This window comes from Littorina saxatilis, linkage group LG9 (assembly GCF_037325665.1).
Source record: "Littorina saxatilis isolate snail1 linkage group LG9, US_GU_Lsax_2.0, whole genome shotgun sequence".
NCBI classification, from domain to species: Eukaryota; Metazoa; Mollusca; class Gastropoda; order Littorinimorpha; family Littorinidae; genus Littorina; species Littorina saxatilis.
In genome coordinates this window covers 46,579,258-46,597,351 of record NC_090253.1, presented here as the reverse complement: position 1 = coordinate 46,597,351, position 18,094 = coordinate 46,579,258, and positions in this window count along the sequence as shown.

Sequence of the window (18,094 nt, the reverse complement as noted above, 5' to 3'; positions counted from 1 at the left end):
ACATATACACACGCACACAAACACACACATACACACACATACACACATCCAAACACACATCCCACCCAAACACACGCACACCTCCTCCCACATAACTGACTCGCAAAAGCATTTTTCCAATAATGTACATCACAGAACTGTCACAGTTTTAGTACGAACACGTGCGCATCGTTCCAATTTCCTACTGCCGCTAAGCACGTGGTGGAACACTGACAGAATCAAGGCCAGGTTAGCATACCTGTGTTGTGCTAGATCCAGTTCACGGTATTCCTAACCTCCAAGTACTCGTGAGCGTATGCACCCATGATAGCTCAGAATCTGTACAGCCCGGAATTCGCAAACCGTGATTTTGTGTTTGTTGCCATATTGCACTGTTGAACTCATCACAGAGAGAGAGAGAGAGAGAGAGAGAGAGAGAGAGAGAGAGAGAGAGAGAGAGAGAGATGGAGGGGGGGGCGAGAGGGGGGGGGGGGGCACAGACAGACAGACAGACAGACAGACTGACAGAGGTGGATGTGGTATGTTTACTGGTGTCTGTGTTCGTACGCGTGTGTGAATGTGTTGGTGGATACGTGCGAGCTTCAGTGCGAGCACAAGCTGCCCCTCTCCCCCCTTTCAACCCCCACTTCCTTTTGTTAGGTCTTTCTTTCTTTCTTTATTTGGTGTTTAACGTCGTTTTCAACCATTCAAGGTTATATCGCGACGGATTTTGTTAGGTTGGAATTTCAAAACCAAAACTGACTGAATAACTATACCAAACTCTAACAAGTTTACTGCCAACGAAATCAATCAATCAATATGAGGCTTATATCGCGCGTATTCCGTGGGTACAGTTCTAAGCGCAGGGACTTATCTTTATACTAAAGAAAACTGTTTGTTGGTCAACTAGACTTTTTACAGTTTTATTTATTTCATTTTTATTTTAGCAACTCAGTGTAGATATGTACACACATCACACACAAAATGACACGCCAAATATAACACTTTAATAAGGCAAGTATAAAAAAAAATTAAAAAAATAAAATAAAATATAAATAGATAAAAATATGCATGTATCTTTCCATACGTACGGGCTTAATTATACCAAAGACAACACAGTCTGCGATATCGTGTGAACATTTCCGGTGATTGTAGTTCCATTTACAAGCACAACTGATAGCATCCAACGCAACATCCATGGCTCATAAATCCTAACAGCTGGCAGATACACACATGTATCAAAGTACTAGATGATTACCCGCTTCGCCGGGTACCGGCTTCGCCGGGAAGAAGTAGAGCTTAATACCAGGCTGCGCCTGGGACCCGGCTTTGCCGGGTTTGCCGGGTGTACGCCGGCTTCGCCGGCGCACGAAGGAAAGGAGATAAACGCGCAAAACACTGGAGACCTTCTAAAAATAGTAACGTGCAGTGACCTTCTAAAAATAGTAACGTAGTAACGGGAATATGGATTGACGCCACACGGAGGAAGGGAGATAATCGCGGCTGAAAACACTGGAGAAGATAAGGAAGAGTTACTGGTAGTGGATCCCGACAAAAAAAAGAACAAAAAAAAATCGGTTCAGCGCGGAGAGCACGTGTTGAAATATCTCATCGATGAGGTTGTGTCCGGGTGTAGCTGAATACGGTGTCCAAATTTGAAAAAGATCCACCGAGAACTTTGGCCGTGCATCGCGAACAGACAGACAGACAGACAGACAGACACTAGTCGTATATATATATAGACTATACGCGAACAAACGTACATCATACAGCTGCCTGTCACATTTCCCCTGCTTGAGCCGCGTGTCATGTACAGTTGGCAATAATTATTATCGAACACAAGGTAAGCGTTTAAGCTAAGGTCCCACTATCACGACTATTTTGGCAAACCACAACGAATTACTACGATTTTGCCACAACGATGTTTGCCACGAATGATTGCAAAAAAATCGTCCGAACAAGAACGAAGTAATAAATTTATACGAACCACAACGACCTCGGCGATTTTCTCCACGAATTCCAAATCGTTGTAGTTCGCCGTCAAAATTCGTCACAGTGGGACCTGGGCTTTAGTTTGATTGACGGGGGCACGCACGATGTAGATCAACCTATTAGGCCAAAAAAAAAAATTGTCTGTTTAGGGTAACCCGACCGACCCTATCGATTTGGCGCCGACCCAAAAACTTTTTTTTGATTTCAAAAAAAAAAAAAGAAAAAAAAAGAGGTAAAAATGCTAAAAAGATAAATTTGGCGTTTCATTAGGAACGAAAGTGAGCGTCGCGCGCCATACTGGAATATACGTTAGTTTTGAAACATGTATTCATCAAATATAAGAAGTGAATGTTCAGCCAACATAGCATTTACACACACACACACAAAAAACAAAAAAAAACCCTACCTACCTACCGACCCTACTTTTTTTGGTCATGTTACCCTAAACAGACAATTTTTTTTTTTTGGCCTTACATTTGAGAGAGAACTATAGGGCGGTATGTCCTTCATGTCAATACCTGACGGACAGTAAGCCCCTTAACTTTTCTTCTTTCATGTCTGTCCAGGTTTCCCAATTGCTTCGTTTCCGGCCGATTTATGTGGAGCACGTGATGCGCACAAAAAATATTGGCGGTCTGGAAGTGTCGTCTGCGCAATGATCGCGGCGGCTTTCAGTTGACCGCCAAGGACGGCCACGCACGTTGTGAGACGTCATTCGTTAGACCTCAATACTTGACTATGTCGGACATGATTTTATGTACGATATATTACATCTTATCTGCTTGTCGAGAGCTATATAGAGAGTACACGTACGATGTTCTAGTTTCAACTCACATCGTGTTTACTTCTTGTATGTTTCCCCTTGGATTATATACTTCTTGTATATTTCCACTTGGATTCTACTTCTTTTAAGTGTCTCCTTGGATTCTACTTTTTTTTATGTTTCCCCTTGGATTCTACTTCTTTTATGTTTCCCCTTGGATTCCACTTCTTTTATGTTTCCCCTTCGTGGATTCTACCTCTTGTATGTTTCCCCTTGGATTCTACTTCTTTTATGCTTCCCCTTGGATTCTACTTCTTTTACGTTTCCCCTTGGATTCTACTTCTTTTATGTTTTCTCTTGAATTCGTTAAATATTAGCTTTACGCTTGAGTTCGGATCCTCAATGCCATGTATTGTATGGCACACGTCGGGCGCATTGGCGTGGTGGGAAGACGTCGGCCTCCTAATCGGGAGATCGTGAGTTCGAATCCCGGTCGCTGCCGCCTGGTGGGTAAAGGTGGAGATTTTTCCGATCTCCCAGGTCAACTTATGTGCAGACCTGCTAGTGACTTAACCCTCTTCGTGTGTTCACGCATGCACAAGACCAAGTGCGCACGGAAAAGATCCTATAATCCATGTCAGAGTTCGGTGGGTTATAGAAACACAAAATCGGCGTATGCTGCCTGAATGGCGGGTTTTTAAACGGTCATACACGTAAAACTCCACTCGTGCTAAAAACATGAGTGAACGTGGGAGTCTAAGCCCATGAACAAAGAAGAAGAAGAAGAAGAAAAAGAAGAAGAAGAAGAAGAAGTATATATGGCACAATACTAAACTTGAATAAAGTTGTTTTTAATCCAACTCACATCTGAATCCCGGGAGACTTTCTTTATTTAGTGGGGCACTTTACGGGGGTCGAGGCCTTCTAACAGAGACCCCCCCCCTCCCCCCTTTCCCCCACTAAACACAGAAAGTCGCGAGAGATTCCTAACTTGAGATACAATAGAACATTGTGTCCTTTATGTGGTACATTCTTTTTGCGGTTAGGCGTGTGCTGTTGTTGTTTTATGACTCGACTCATCACTGCGTCTATATTTGCATTCCATACGGGGCCCCAGGAAGTCTTGTTCACAATGTGTGTGTTGGGTAAGGTTGCGCTTGAAAATCGTCCGATCATCTCATTGCATATTTCTCAACTGCTGTTGTAATCTGTGCACACACCGCAATTGAGTTCACCGTCACTGCAACCATCTTGAGATATAGCACATCGATCAAAAAAGACATATTGCGTTCGTGTGTGTGTGTGCGTCAGTGTGTGTGTGTGCGTCAGTGTGTGTGTGAGTGTGTGTGTGCGTTTGCGTGTGCGTGCGTGCGTGGGTGCGTGTTTCCTTGCGTGCGTGCGCGCGCGTGTTTGCGTATTTTTGTGCGAGGCAGACAGACGACCAAAAGCCTCAAAAGCTACCGTGGAAAAAGCTGTGTTCTGTACGCGGCAAGGTCGAAGGCATTCATGTGTGTCGTTATTTATTTATGCAGTATCGACTGCTCGACGCAGCTTGTGTCGTGTGTCAAGGTCGAACCCACTTTTGCATGAACCAGGACATCTGTTTTGTATGTCAGATGAAAGACAAGATAGGTAAAGCCAAACAAAAATATATGTTGGTTTAGGGTAACATGACCAAAAACAATAGGGTCGGTAGGTCGGCTTTTTTTTAATTTGTGTTTTTTTTATTTCTAGTGTCGGTACGTTTGCAAAATGTGCGAAAGGTTGGTTTAAAAAAACAATGTGAGAAATGAAGCAAAAGTGTTAGGGTCGGCGGAAAAAATAGGGTCGGTCGGGTTACCCTAAACCAACAGATATTTTTGTTTTGCCTAAACAAAACTGACTGTTTGGGATACCAAATCAACTGCACTTTCCGAGGCTAATGACACGCAAAACGTGTTCAGTTCTGGCAGTTCTGATTTTGTTGTTGTCGATTTTAACGAGAGAAATTAAAACTTGCTTTTGTGAATTTGGTTTTCAAGGGGTATCTGTGTTGCAAGTTCCACTTTGTAAAGACGACTTCAAGTAAAACCAGTCTGCTTGCTAAAAATGGTAGGGGAATGGATGACACTTCCAGTCATCAAACTGGTTTAACAACCAAATCAAAAAAACACCTCATCACAAAGATCTATCAATTTTATTTTCATGACGGATAGTACATGTAGGCCTATGTTGCGTTTGTTTTTGTCGTCTGAAATCAGGGGCAGTTGTTTTGGCAAACGGCCTGTCCAACGGTTCAAGGACATCATTTCTATAAGCCTGTTACCAGCTGTGCAGTGACCGTAACAAGTGTTTGCTCTAACCGGTCAAAGAGTTAGGTCATGCCAGCGCAAAACGTACACACACAAACCCAGTCATGGGAATCGTTCGTTCCTCTGCCTTCCTGAACTTTATACATGATGTAGGTATCCAGGTTTCCCAATTGCTTTGTTTCCGGCCGATTTATGTGGAGCGCGTGATGCGCACAAAAAATATTGGCTGTCTAGAAGTGTCGTCTGCGCAAAGATCGCGGCGGCGCCCGCGGCTTTCTTTACCGCCAAGGACGACCGCGCACGTTGTGATACGTCATTCGTTAGACCTCAATTGCCAACTGGGTTTTTTTTCCTTCAAATTCTTCATGCATTGATTTTTTTAAATCTGCACTCCAAAACAATTGTTTTGAAGAGAATGGGGGGGGGGGGGGGGTGGTGGTGGTGGTGATGGGGCGAGGATCTAGGAGTTTCTGGCGATTTTTTTACGACTCTGGAGAACCCACTGTACCGTAATTTGGATGCACTCAGCAGGATTTGCTCAAAAACGCACCACAAGACTGGTTATTAATAAATCAAAGTGAGTGAATGCGCTTCAGGGCGCTGCTTCTTTTCGGTGTTGGAAACAAAATGTTGTCCAGAGGCGCAGTCTGGCGGCTAGTTGACTACCGTCTCTGACGCGGCCGTCAAGTAACTAGCATCACCCAAGGAAGGAACTCAATGAAAGTAACCCAATCACAAAGAATGCTCTGTCTTTGCCTATTCTTCAAATATTTGATTAAGTTTTTACAAGACTGAAGTCAGTCATCCTGCGCGGTAGCATTATTTGTAACGCAGGATCTTATGGAAGCAATATCAGGGCCTTTTTCCTTCAGTATATTCCCTTTAAATCAGTACCGACATCTGTGTTAACCTCCTATAACGAAAGAATTGCTCAACTGGGTCTATATTCCTCCGCTTACAGTCGAAGAAATGGAGATGTATTGAAGTATGTCGTACTGATCATGGTTTAGACGACCCCGCTACATTCCGTGCAATCAGTTAACACAACCACAGTCCGTGAACTTTGTCTGGACTGCAAACTGGACAGCCAACACAACCACAGGCAATAGTTTTAACGTCACAGCTGGTTGGTGTTAATTAATCCTTCCGCTTTGCTCCAAAATAATGCTGCGTCGCTCACAAGAAATAACGGTTTTAGATGTGACGAAAAAAGAACAGGGCCTGAGAACGGTGATAAATACAAGACTTATTTTACAACCATTTGAAAAATACATACATCCCCCGTGGCTGCCCGCATAACGAAATCGTTGTTCTCGTGTTTTGAACTTGCCAGTGTTTTAACAGAGCAGAGTCCGTCCCGCACTTTGCTTTGTGGACATCACGTGGCCACCCAAACAACGCAACATTTTCACGAGAAAATCACGTTTATTTGTTTGCTTTGTCTGAATTACACATTTCTATTTACATTTACCTCTGACACACCAATTTGTATACTTTAGTTTGCAAGTGAATCGCTATCATACTAAATAACGTTATCACGAGACGAACAGAGATCTCACAGATCGTCTGCTTCTCAACTGTTTCGCGCAAATCATGTAATATCTATTTTTGCGGAAACCTCCCGAAGAAATGCAATCTCAGCGGCTTCCACATTCAACATAGTCGTGCTTATTTGGAATGTGACGTCCTGTACTTCCTCAGGCACACCTATCTCGAAAACTAAGCGTCGCACAGAACCAGCGCCCTTCCATTAAAAGGCGCGCGGTGTCCAATCCCTGTTACCTTGGCAGAGTTATGATCCTACGGTCAACAGGTTCGAATCTAGGCCGGGACGGACACGGGTCAACTTAATGTGAAGACTCTGAGACGTTATCCATGTCCCACCCCCGTGTCACCACAGTGGCACAGAAAATACATCGGTCATTCTGCCATTAAAGCAGGTGGCTGATTACACCTAAACACACCTGGGTAGAGCGACTCTTGCTGCTGCTAGCTTTCCACGGGGAGGAAGCGACCCGAAATTCTTAGCATTGGGATGATAAAGTAAATGAAATGGAATGAAAAGGGGCGGGGATGTAGCTCAGTCAGGGCGGGGATGTAGCTCAGTCAGGGCGGGGGTGTAGCTCAGTCAGGGCGGGGATGTAGCTCAGTCAGTAGCGCGCTGGATTTGTATCCAGTTGGCCGCTGTCAGCGTGAGTTCGTCCCCACGTTCGGCGAGAGATTTATTTCTCAGAGTCAACTTTGTGTGCAGACTCTCCTCGGTGTCCGAACACCCCCCGTGTGTACACGCAAGCACAAGACCAAGTGCGCACGAAAAAGATCCTGTGATCCATGTCAGAGTTCGGTGGGTTATAGAAACACGAAAATACCCAGTAGCATGCTTCCTCCGAAAACGGCGTATGGCTGCCTAAATGGCGGGGTAAAAAACGGTCATACACGTAAAATTCCACTCGTACAAAAAACACGAGTGTACGTAGGAGTTTCAGAAAAAGGACATTATGACCTTTCAGGGACGTAGCACCCGGTAGGGCATGTAGGGCGACCGCCCGACCACTTTTTCCGTAAAAAAAAAGAAAAAAGAGAGAGAGAGAGAGAGAGAGAGAGAGAGAGAGAGAGAGAGAGAGAGAGAGAGAGAGAGAGAGAGAGAGAGAGAGAGAGAGAGAGATCTACCAACAGAACACCCCACGTAGTATTCACGCGATGGCATAAGGTCGGTTTTTTGGGTTTTTTTTGTGTGTGTGTTAGTCTTGGTCAACTGCTGGAATAGGATGACGTCTTATTTTGACGAGAACGTCACACGTGACGAGTTCCGTCAGGCCATAAAAGTATTGGCGCCAATTTAGTGAAAATTGCTTCTTCGTCCGTCTGCTCCCATGAGAAACAATGGAGGTAAGAAATGTTTTGTATATTCTGTGTGTGAAGCTGGGGTCAGACTGAGGGGTGAGTGATTGTGTGTCAACCGTAAGTACGCCATAACAATTGAGTAACACAGTAACTTGTGGGGTTAACAGTGTCACATGAAACAACATGTAGAGAGAGAATTGAACAATGGACACAAGTGTGCATCCTGGTTGTGATGGATCGAAAACGCGCTAAAAATATTCTGACAAATCCCTCTATTTTTCAGTCATCACTCAGGCTGCCAATGTTGATGGCTGGACGGATCAATAAATTGCTTGTTTAGAAGTAAACCAGTTTGTCAATCCTTGCTTTTTAACACACTAGACAATAATGAAGACGAAAGTCATTTGAAGTAAGTGCTCATCACATTCAACGTATCGGAATTTAGATATAAATGTAAGTCGATTGATAATCACTGATACATTCACCAGCCCGTTGTTTGGTGGAGGATGGAAAGATGATTAAATCGCATCATGTTTTCTTTCTTTTTTAGACCATTACAAGGGGACGGGAAGGGGGGGGGGGCGGTAGTGTAAGCCCCATATTTCCTTAGCTGTCTCAGCATTTTGTCTTCCATTTTTTTCCGCCCTACCACTTTTATTAGGTGTGCTACGTCCCTGCCTTTGCCACAAATAATTACTCCAATTCTCTCTAAACAGAAACGTTCCCCTTATGAACACTTTGGGACATTGTGCATAGTTCTACTGGCAAACGTAGCACACAACCTGTTCGTTCCGTGTTGCGTCTGCTTTTTGTTGTCTTTTGTGTTCTTTTCCTTGTGACAGGGGAGGCTACCGCTCCTTTCACAGCAGACTCTGCACCCGAGTTGTTGGCCTATAAGTCAACACCGGTTGATTGTGGAATTCTGTTTGTGATGGGGTCTGGTGGTTTCCGATTGTCTGTATGTTCATGGAAACCTTCGGGTTTGCATAACAGTTTTTATAGGGCTAAGAAATTAGCCCTAACATTTTCAATCCTGTTTGGTTGCACTTCGCTTCCCGAGGTGATCGTAGTGTTTCGGCACTCGGTTACATCCTGATGAAGCTTCCAGAAGCAAAAATTCGTAATCGTCTTGTGTCGTCTTTGTATCGGAGAGTACAGTAATCCTTAGTTTTTACATTTAGTCAAGTTATGACTAAATGTTTTAACATCGAGGGGGGAATCGAGACAAGGGTCGAGGTGTATGTGCGTGTGTGTGTCTGTGTGTGTGTGTGTGTGTGTGTGTAGAGCGATAAACTACTGGACCGATCTTTATGAAATTTGACATGAGAGTTCCTGGGTATGAAATCCCCGAACGTTTTTTCATTTTTTTGATAAATGTCTTTGATGACGTCATATCCGGCTTTTCGTGAAAGTTGAGGCGGCACTGTCACGCCCTCATTTTTCAACCAAATTGGTTGAAATTTTGGTCAAGTAATCTTCGACGAAGCCCGGACTTCGGTATTGCATTTCAGCTTGGTGGCTTAAAAATTAATTAATGACTTTGGTCATTAAAAATCTGAAACTTGTAAAAAAAAATAAAAATTTATAAAACGATCCAAATTTACGTTCATCTTAAATTCTCCATCATATTCTGATTCCAAAAACATATAAATATGTTATATTTGGATTAAAAACAAGCTCTGAAAATTAAATATATAAAAATTATTATCAAAATTAAATTGTCGAAATCAATTTAAAAACACTTTCATCTTATTCGTTGTCGGTTCCTGATTCCAAAAACATATAGATATGATATGTTTGGATTAAAAACACGCTCAGAAAGTTAAAACAAACAGAGGTACAGAAAAGCGTGCTATCCTTCTTAGCGCAACTACTACCCCGCTCTTCTTGTCAATTTCACTGCCTTTGCCATGAGCGGTGGACTGACGATGCTACGAGTATACGGTCTTGCTGAAAAATGGCATTGCGTTCAGTTTCATTCTGTGAGTTCGACAGCTACTTGACTAAATGTTGTAATTTCGCCTTGTGCGACTTGTTTTTAACTTTGTTCATCTTACCACAGTCACTTCGTTGTTTAGATTTTTTTTATAGCACACAATGTCATAGTGTTAAAATGAACACTTGTGAAAACTACGTGTTTATAATATATTACGTGTGCCTCTTTTGCAATGTAGTTTTTCAAAAAGTGTTCACATTTTGTTACAGAAATCTTTTCAAAAGTAGAACACTTCTCTTTAGAGTGGTAGTAACCATAAAAAAACAAGAATGGTGGGTTTGTTTGTTTGTTTGTTTGTTTGTTTGCTTAACGCCCAGCCGACCACGAAGGGCCATATCAGGGCGGTGCTGCTTTTGACATTTAACGTGCGCCACACACAAGACAGAAATCGCAGCACAGGCTTCATGTCTCACCCAGTCACATTATTCTGACACCGGACCAACCAGTCCTAGCACTAACCCCATAATGCCAGACGCCAGGCGGAGCAGCCACTAGATTGCCAATTTTAAAAGTCTTAGGTATGATCCGGCCGGGGTTCGAACCCACGACCTCCCGATCACGGGGCAGACGCCTTACAACGAGGCCAACCGTGCCGGTGAACATTGACCAGTACGTCGACCCACAGGTCTTTGAAGCAAACAGACAGACAAACACTTATGAAAACGTTTTGTTTTGTCTATAATAAGCGTTCTATTTACTTACCACTCTTGTTTTTTGATTCTGAATTTCGAAACGTTGGCAGTCTATCTGATTTTGGATTGTTAGTAGGCAGGGGCGGACGAGGGGGGGCGGGGGGGGGGGGGTTCTGGGGTTTCCGGAACCCCCCCCCCCCCCCAGCCAAAAAATAAAAATATTTGTGTGGTTTTTTGGGGGTTGAGTTTCAATTTTTGGGGTATTAATCAGTGACAAAATCTGCTGCCTGAAACTGGTAATGATCATCCTCAGAATGCACCAGATTGCACCATTTTGCATCCTTTTTTTCAACATTTTCCGGGGGGCATGCCCCCGGACCCCCCTAGCAAGCTCGGCGCTTCGCGCCTTCACACCCTTATCTTCACAATATACTTTTGGAACCCCCCCCCCCCTATAAAATGAACTGATCCGCCTCTGGCAACATGCCAATACAGACCTGCCTGTGTTGAGTTTTGACAATACGGTCCTTTCGTGTATGCAGTGTTTTATTCAACAAACCCAGCAGTATCATAGCAATACGTACGTACGCCTAATGTGACTGGGGAGTGGGGGATTCTTTGAACAAGCTACGCTCGACAAAGCATGTCGACAATAACAACTCGTTGTGAAACAGACCGTGTACGTCAGTTTTGTTCTGGCATGTTCAACAAACCCTGTGACTAAATACGTATTTGATATTTAATGTGGTTGCGAGAGCAAAAAACTCGTTAGGCGGCAGTCCAAATAGAGGTGTGTTACCTTGGACCACGCGGTCTGTATCCAGTTTCGAACACAGTGTGGATTGTAAAGAAATGCTGTACATGGTAAAACACATACTTAAACAGAGTGTGTTCCAATGGGAACACTAAAGTGTTAGCTGTACAAACAAAAAATACACATGGTTACGTTTGTAGAGTTCTTTTTACATTTGGTCAAGTTTGGTGTATGTATGTCTGTGTGTCAGTCTGTCTGTGTGTATGTGAAGAGCGATTCAGAGAAAACTACTTGACCGATCGTCATGAAACTTGGCATGAGAGTTCCTGGGTATGATTTCCCCAGCCTGTCAAATGGTTGTGTGATGTGTCTAGTGTGTTGGCGAAGTGTTTTGTGCTTGTCACCTCTCGCTTTCAGCCCTCACCGCTGGCTAGCACCGTCCTTTTCAGGACAACGCGAAAAGAGAGCAGCTTGCGTCAGTCTCTCCTGCCAGTACATAACCTCTCCACAGCAAGCCCTTTGTAGTGCCGCCATCGTGGCGACAGGCGTGAACTGGGTACCGAAAGGACCCAGGCTGAACTACAAGGACTCGGAGGAGGTTGGCCCCTAGACGTGTGGCATGCAGGCCCACCGGCGTGTGGATACGCCCTGGTGCCCACGAACCAACCCCCAATTATGGGTTAAATAGCCGGGCAGGACAGGCTCGTCAACCCTGGAAGGCAGCTGTCCTAGGAGAAGATCACTCCAAAATAAAAACGAGGGCAGAGGAGGCTCACTATCCCTGCAAGGAAACTCCTCTAGGAGAAGGACCACTCCAAATCTAAACCCACGTAGTCCCCCGAAGACGGAAGACATCGGCCATTAGGCGGGGAGCAGACCGGATGTCTACGCTTACTACGACAAATGATTGTGTCTAGGTCGAATGTTCGTGATTTCCCCAGACCATTTGTTTTTCACGCGACTTGTTAAATTATTTCTTAGTGGAGGTACGTGTGTCCAATTTGAAGAACACTTTTGTCCCAAGTAAAAGCTTCAGTAGTTATTTTGTGATGAATATGACAAGGTAACTGTGAAGATTGGTGCCTTTTACAGATACAGATGAACCTGCTCTGGCGACCACCTCTCAATAACGACCGCCTCTCGATAACGACCATCTACTCATAACAATCACCGCCAAATCTTCAATTAGGCTTTTTTTCTCAATATATAACTCACCTGTCCATAGCGCCCATAACGACCATTTTTGGCCGGTGTAACACAAAATTTTTACTCCACGAAATATTTACTCCGGAGTAAATAATTTATTTCGTACGAAATTCTTACTCCGAGTACACTTTTCGTACGAGAAAAGAACTCCCCAAGGCACGAAAAAAGTACTCCCTCCACGAAATTTTTACTCCCCATTTTTTTTACTTCCAGTAAAAATCTCGTACGCAAAAATGGGATGCGGGCGAAGGGATAATGCCAATAAGTGATCTCGCGCACACGAATGTCGCGCTAACTACCTTCCACCCCTTCCACCACCAAGACTAACAGGGGACAAGGGAGTAACAATTTCGTACACCTGGCATGGGAAGTTGAATTGCTTGTGTTGGGGTGAAGTAATTTATTCGTTATTTATTCGTCAGGGGAGTAACATTTTTGTACGAAATGTTTACTCGGAACTCACCTGTCTTGGGGAGTAATTTTCTCGTGTAATGGGGGAGTGCTTTTTGTAGTGAAATAGCGTTAATTATGGATTGTTGTTATCATCATTTACATAAAAACTTATCTGTTAATCCAAACAATGATATACTTACTGTGATGTTCTTAACTACACTTTAACATGGAATGTATGTATGTATGTATATGTATGTATGTATGTATGTATGTATGTATGTATGTATGTATGTATGTATGTATGTATGTATGTATGTATGTATGTATGTATGTATGTATGTATGTACGTATGTAGGTATGTATGTACGTATGTATGCATATGTGTTGGTGTGTCGGTGTGTCATGTGTGCAAGTAAAAAGGGTATTGTAGTTGTACATATATTACTTTAGATATTTTTTTGTTATCATGGGTTTTATGAATTTTCTTCTCTTATTCTTTTATAATTATTAATTAATGACCTATATGTGCTGATGACCAATTTAATTTCCTTTGTTGGATCAATAAAATGTTATGAGTTATGAGTTATGAGTTTTTTCGTAAAGGGAGTAACTTTTTCGTAAGAATGTTTACTCCGGAGTAAAACTCTCGTGGGAGTAATTTTCTCGTGTTACACCGGTCCCTTATGGCCGATCGTTATAGAGAGGTGTGACTGTACCTTCCAGAGTTAACGATCGTCAGCACTACTACAAATCTAAAGTGTAAGCTGTCAAACAACCCACACATGGTGATCCCATAACAACGGACACTGTGTAGCCAACCATGACGGGTCACGTGGATTGTAACAATTGACTCGTTGCGTAACAGGCCCTGTTTCGTTTAACGAACCCAGCGGTTACTTAATTCAATGTGATTGGGAGAAAACAAATCGTTAAGCTGGCGATACATGAAAGAACCATTTGGATTATAAGAAGTCGTTGTGCTATGGACGGAAATTTAAATCCCCGAATTAAGCAGTGTTGACTCCTGGAGTTAAACTACTCTTAACTACGAAAGAGAGACCATCCATGTAATAAATAAACTATCTATCCACACGCGTCAATATCATGTTAATGAGGTCGGGTCAAATTATAGTCTGGCAGGGACCAAGTAGTATAACTTTTCATTTTATAACTTTTCATTGCTCATCTTTCTTTATTTGGTGTTTAACGTCGTTTTCAACCACGAAGGTTATATAGCGACGGGGAAAGGGGAGGGGGGGGGGGTGATGGGATAGAGCCACTTGTTAATTGTCTCTTGTTCACAAAAGCACTAGGCTAATCAAAAAATTGCTCCAGGGGCTTGCAACGTAGTACAATATATTACCTTACTGGGAGAATGCAAGTTTCCAGTACAAAGGACTTAACATTTCTTACATACTGCTTGACTAAAATCTTTACAAACATTGACTATATTCTATACAAGAAACACTTAACAAGGGTAAAAGGAGAAACAGAATCCGTCAGTCGCCTCTTACGACATGCTGGGGAGCATCGGGTAAATTCTTCCCCCTAACCCGCGGGGGGTTCATTGCTCATGATGACCTAGTCAGCGAGTAAAATTTCATTCTCGAAACACTTTGTTGTTTTCCCAGCAAGAGATTTAAGAACATACACGTAACACTATACTTCTATTGTGGCAAATTTTTACGTCACTTAAGGGGGCAGTACTCCCTAGCGGACGGTACATGTTTTGTCTTTTTAGTACACACTTTAAATACTTATATATTTGTTCACATTTTTGACTGTATATAGATAAATGGCATAGTGTTAACGTTCTAATAAAAAAAAGAATTTTTTGAATATGTTAATTATAATGAGCACAAGATTTTGTTAATGGGAAGCTGTGTATGACTGTGACGGAAAATCGTATATTCTGCTTTCAAAAAGATAGCAGAAAAAGTATATGATAAAGGTGTTGAACACTTGTCGCAAGCAGTTTTAACTTGTTACTCTGGAAGCCGAACCGATGATATTTTTTCTAATGCTATACGTATATGACTTTGACACATTGATGGCACTCTCGACAAAATGTCATCTAAAAAAAAGTTTAGAAAAACGTATCTTCCATAGGCTACCATTTGTACTAGCCACAACAATGTCGGTTCGGCTTCCTGCAAATGCTTTTGAGAATTTTTGTTGAAAACGAGAACTTTCTATCTTAAATAGTGTTTGAGATATCTTTAAAAAAAAACAAGAAAAAATATTAAAATTTCGTTAACTTTGTAACCACAAAATTATGAATATTGGCACACCAACTGTAAAGACACATTCCCAATCAGCACTTTCATAGCTGGGGTTGTATTGCCTTCTGCTTACATTTCAGCCATTTAATTTGTATCTAAAAAGTGGCATCGCAAAACGAAACACAAAAAAGCGATTTTTCATGAAATCTCAGGTATAGTACTTATGGTGCGCCAAATTGATATTACGTTTTTTACCCCGCCATAGGCAGCCATACGCCGTTTTCGGAGGAAGCAAGCTGGGTATTTTCGTGTTTCTATAACCCACCGAACTCTGACAGGATCTTTTTTCGTGCGCACTTGGTCTTGTGCTTGCGTGTACACACGGGGGTGTTCGGACACCGAGGAGAGTCTGCACACAAATTTGACTCTGAGAAATAAATCTCTCGCCGAACGTGGGGACGAACTCACGCTGACAGCAACCAACTGGATACAAATCCAGCGCGCTACCGACTGAGTTACATCCCCGCCCCTGACTGCAGTGCTCGATATACCACTGAATGACTGAATGGCGAGAACAATCATAAACGAGCATGAAGTCATCCGACTCACAATAGAAAATGTTCTTGTTTCCGGAATCAACAACGACGTTCTTCAATGACAGAATCCGACCCTGGTCACGGAGCTGTGTTTGTTTTTGCTTGTCGAACACCTCACCAACTTTGTTTCTGACCGCCTGTACAGAGTGTCCAGCATTTTCGGCTACACTTTCCGCTTCACTGAGGTGTGTTGAGTCAATTTGTTTTGTAGTCAAGGTAAACAGGAGATCTTCATTTTCACTTGAAATACTGCTGCCTGTACAAGCGCCCATCGTTACACCGTGCAGTTCCGTGTTATTGTTGTCAGTGTCACAGCTGAGCTCACCCACTGACCCACATTCACTACTATTCAGAAGCACGCTGCTCGGGTAGAGCGCTCCACGTATGTCACGTGCAGCCAACAGCGAGATGTCATGTCGTGGAACAGTGACCAAGTTATTACACCCCCGGTATAGGGGTGTGTATAGGTTTCACTCGATGTGTTTGTGTGTTTGTGGCGGTGTTTGTGTTCGCAAGTAGATCTCAAGAATGAACGGACCGATCGTCACCAAACTTGGTGAACAGGTTCTATACATTCCTGAGACGGTCCTTACAAAAATTGGGACCAGTCAAACACACGGTTAGGGAGTTATTGGTGGATTAAGATTCTACAAGGACTTATAGAGTGACATATTAATGGTCAAAGGGAAATAACCTTCTCAGTTGGTGGCAGTGAGAATGGTTATTTCCCTTTGACCAACGGGGGTGTTTTTCCTACCTCGAAGGAATTTCTTGTTCTCTGTGTAATGCTTTTCACTCAATATTTCAGGCTTCTTATTTCCAAAATATGAAGTTGTGGGAAATAAATGTGTCTTGGCACTTGATTGTACATTCAATTTAGCACTTGCCTCTTTCGTTGTTGTATGGGGTGTTGCAGGTAGCTTTGTTTCCTCCTTGGGGATGAAGCTACCAGGGGAAGGGATTGTGTTGGAGGTGCGGGTAGAGGGGTAGCCCTCCCGGTGCTCCCCCTTGGACCTCCCTAGTCTAGGACCCTGGGTCTTCGCGAGGTGGCCATTGTGGCGTAATCCCTCCGGACTAGCATAACGTTTCCCTATCCCAAGACCGACCGTGCGTGGTCTATGACCACATCCTCTACGAGGTGACCCTATCAACTAGGCAGCGAAAGCCCCTAGGCGAAACACGGCGGATCTAGAGGAGAGAACCTCGATAAAAAATTTGAGCTGCCATGAAGACGGAGCATGTTGGCTGAGGACAGCGGGCAGACCTTCTGTGCCGACACCCATCTACAGGAGAAAACCAGGCATGCACGCATCAAACCCAACATGGCCATACAAATTGTATGGCCGGGAACGTAGAAGAAGAAGAAGAAGAAGTTGTTGTATGTTGGCTCTCTTGTCGTTGCTCTGCCCTCCCGTTCAATCCCTTCTGATCTGACACGGTGTTTTCTTTTTGTGCTTGCGTGCGTGCGTGCGTTTGTGCGAGTATGTGTGCGTGTGTGCTTGCGTGCGTGCCTGCGTGCGTTTGTGTGTGTGAGTGTGTGTGTGTGTGTATGTGGGTGTGTGTGTGTGGGTGCGTGCGTGTGTGCGAGTGCGTGTGTGTGTGTGTGTGTGTTTGCACGCGCGTGCGTGCGCGCGTGTGGTTGTACTGGCGTGCGTGAGTGTGTGTGTGTGTGTGTGTGTGTGTGTGTGTCCCCTCATAACCCACAGACTGATACTCTAGAGCAAAAAGATAACGTCATAACAATACATTTTGGTAGTCTGAATTCTGTGCAGGGCCGGACAAGGGGGGGGGGGCTTTTGGGGGCTCAATCCCCCCCCCAGCCCTTTATTTAAACAAATGCCGTTGCATATTATTATTCAATCATTAAAATTGCTTCCCCGAAAAAAATGGTGAGAAAAAAAAGATAGATTGAGCAATTTCTAAGGTCAGATGGCCCCGTTTGGCTTCTTTGGACACAAAAAAACATTTCAGGGGGGGGGGGGGGGGGGGGGGGAGGAGGATATGTCTCCGGACCCCGTTTAGGAATCTCGGTCGCTACGCTCCTTCGTCGAAGTCGCTTCGCTCTCTTTACTCCCCACCCCACCCCACCACCCCTAACTCACAAAGGAATGGGAACCGGCCTTGCTGTGTTTGCAATTCCTCTTTATATTTTTCTTTTGAATTCCATCGCACACTTCACCAACTCCGTTTCAACCGAGGCGGATAATTATATTCTTGTTATTTTTCTTCGCGCCGTCTCGTCACGGGCCAACTGGTTTGGTCCGATCCGGCTCCGTCCCTATTATACAGCCTATACGCGCCAATGCGGTTCGCCCGTTTACAGAATCATAGAGAGGTTCGCGACTGTTCGCGCGATGTGTGGAATTGAATATTATTATTATAACGACATTTTTGCGCAGAGTGTTGTCGTTTACTTTTGATCAGAC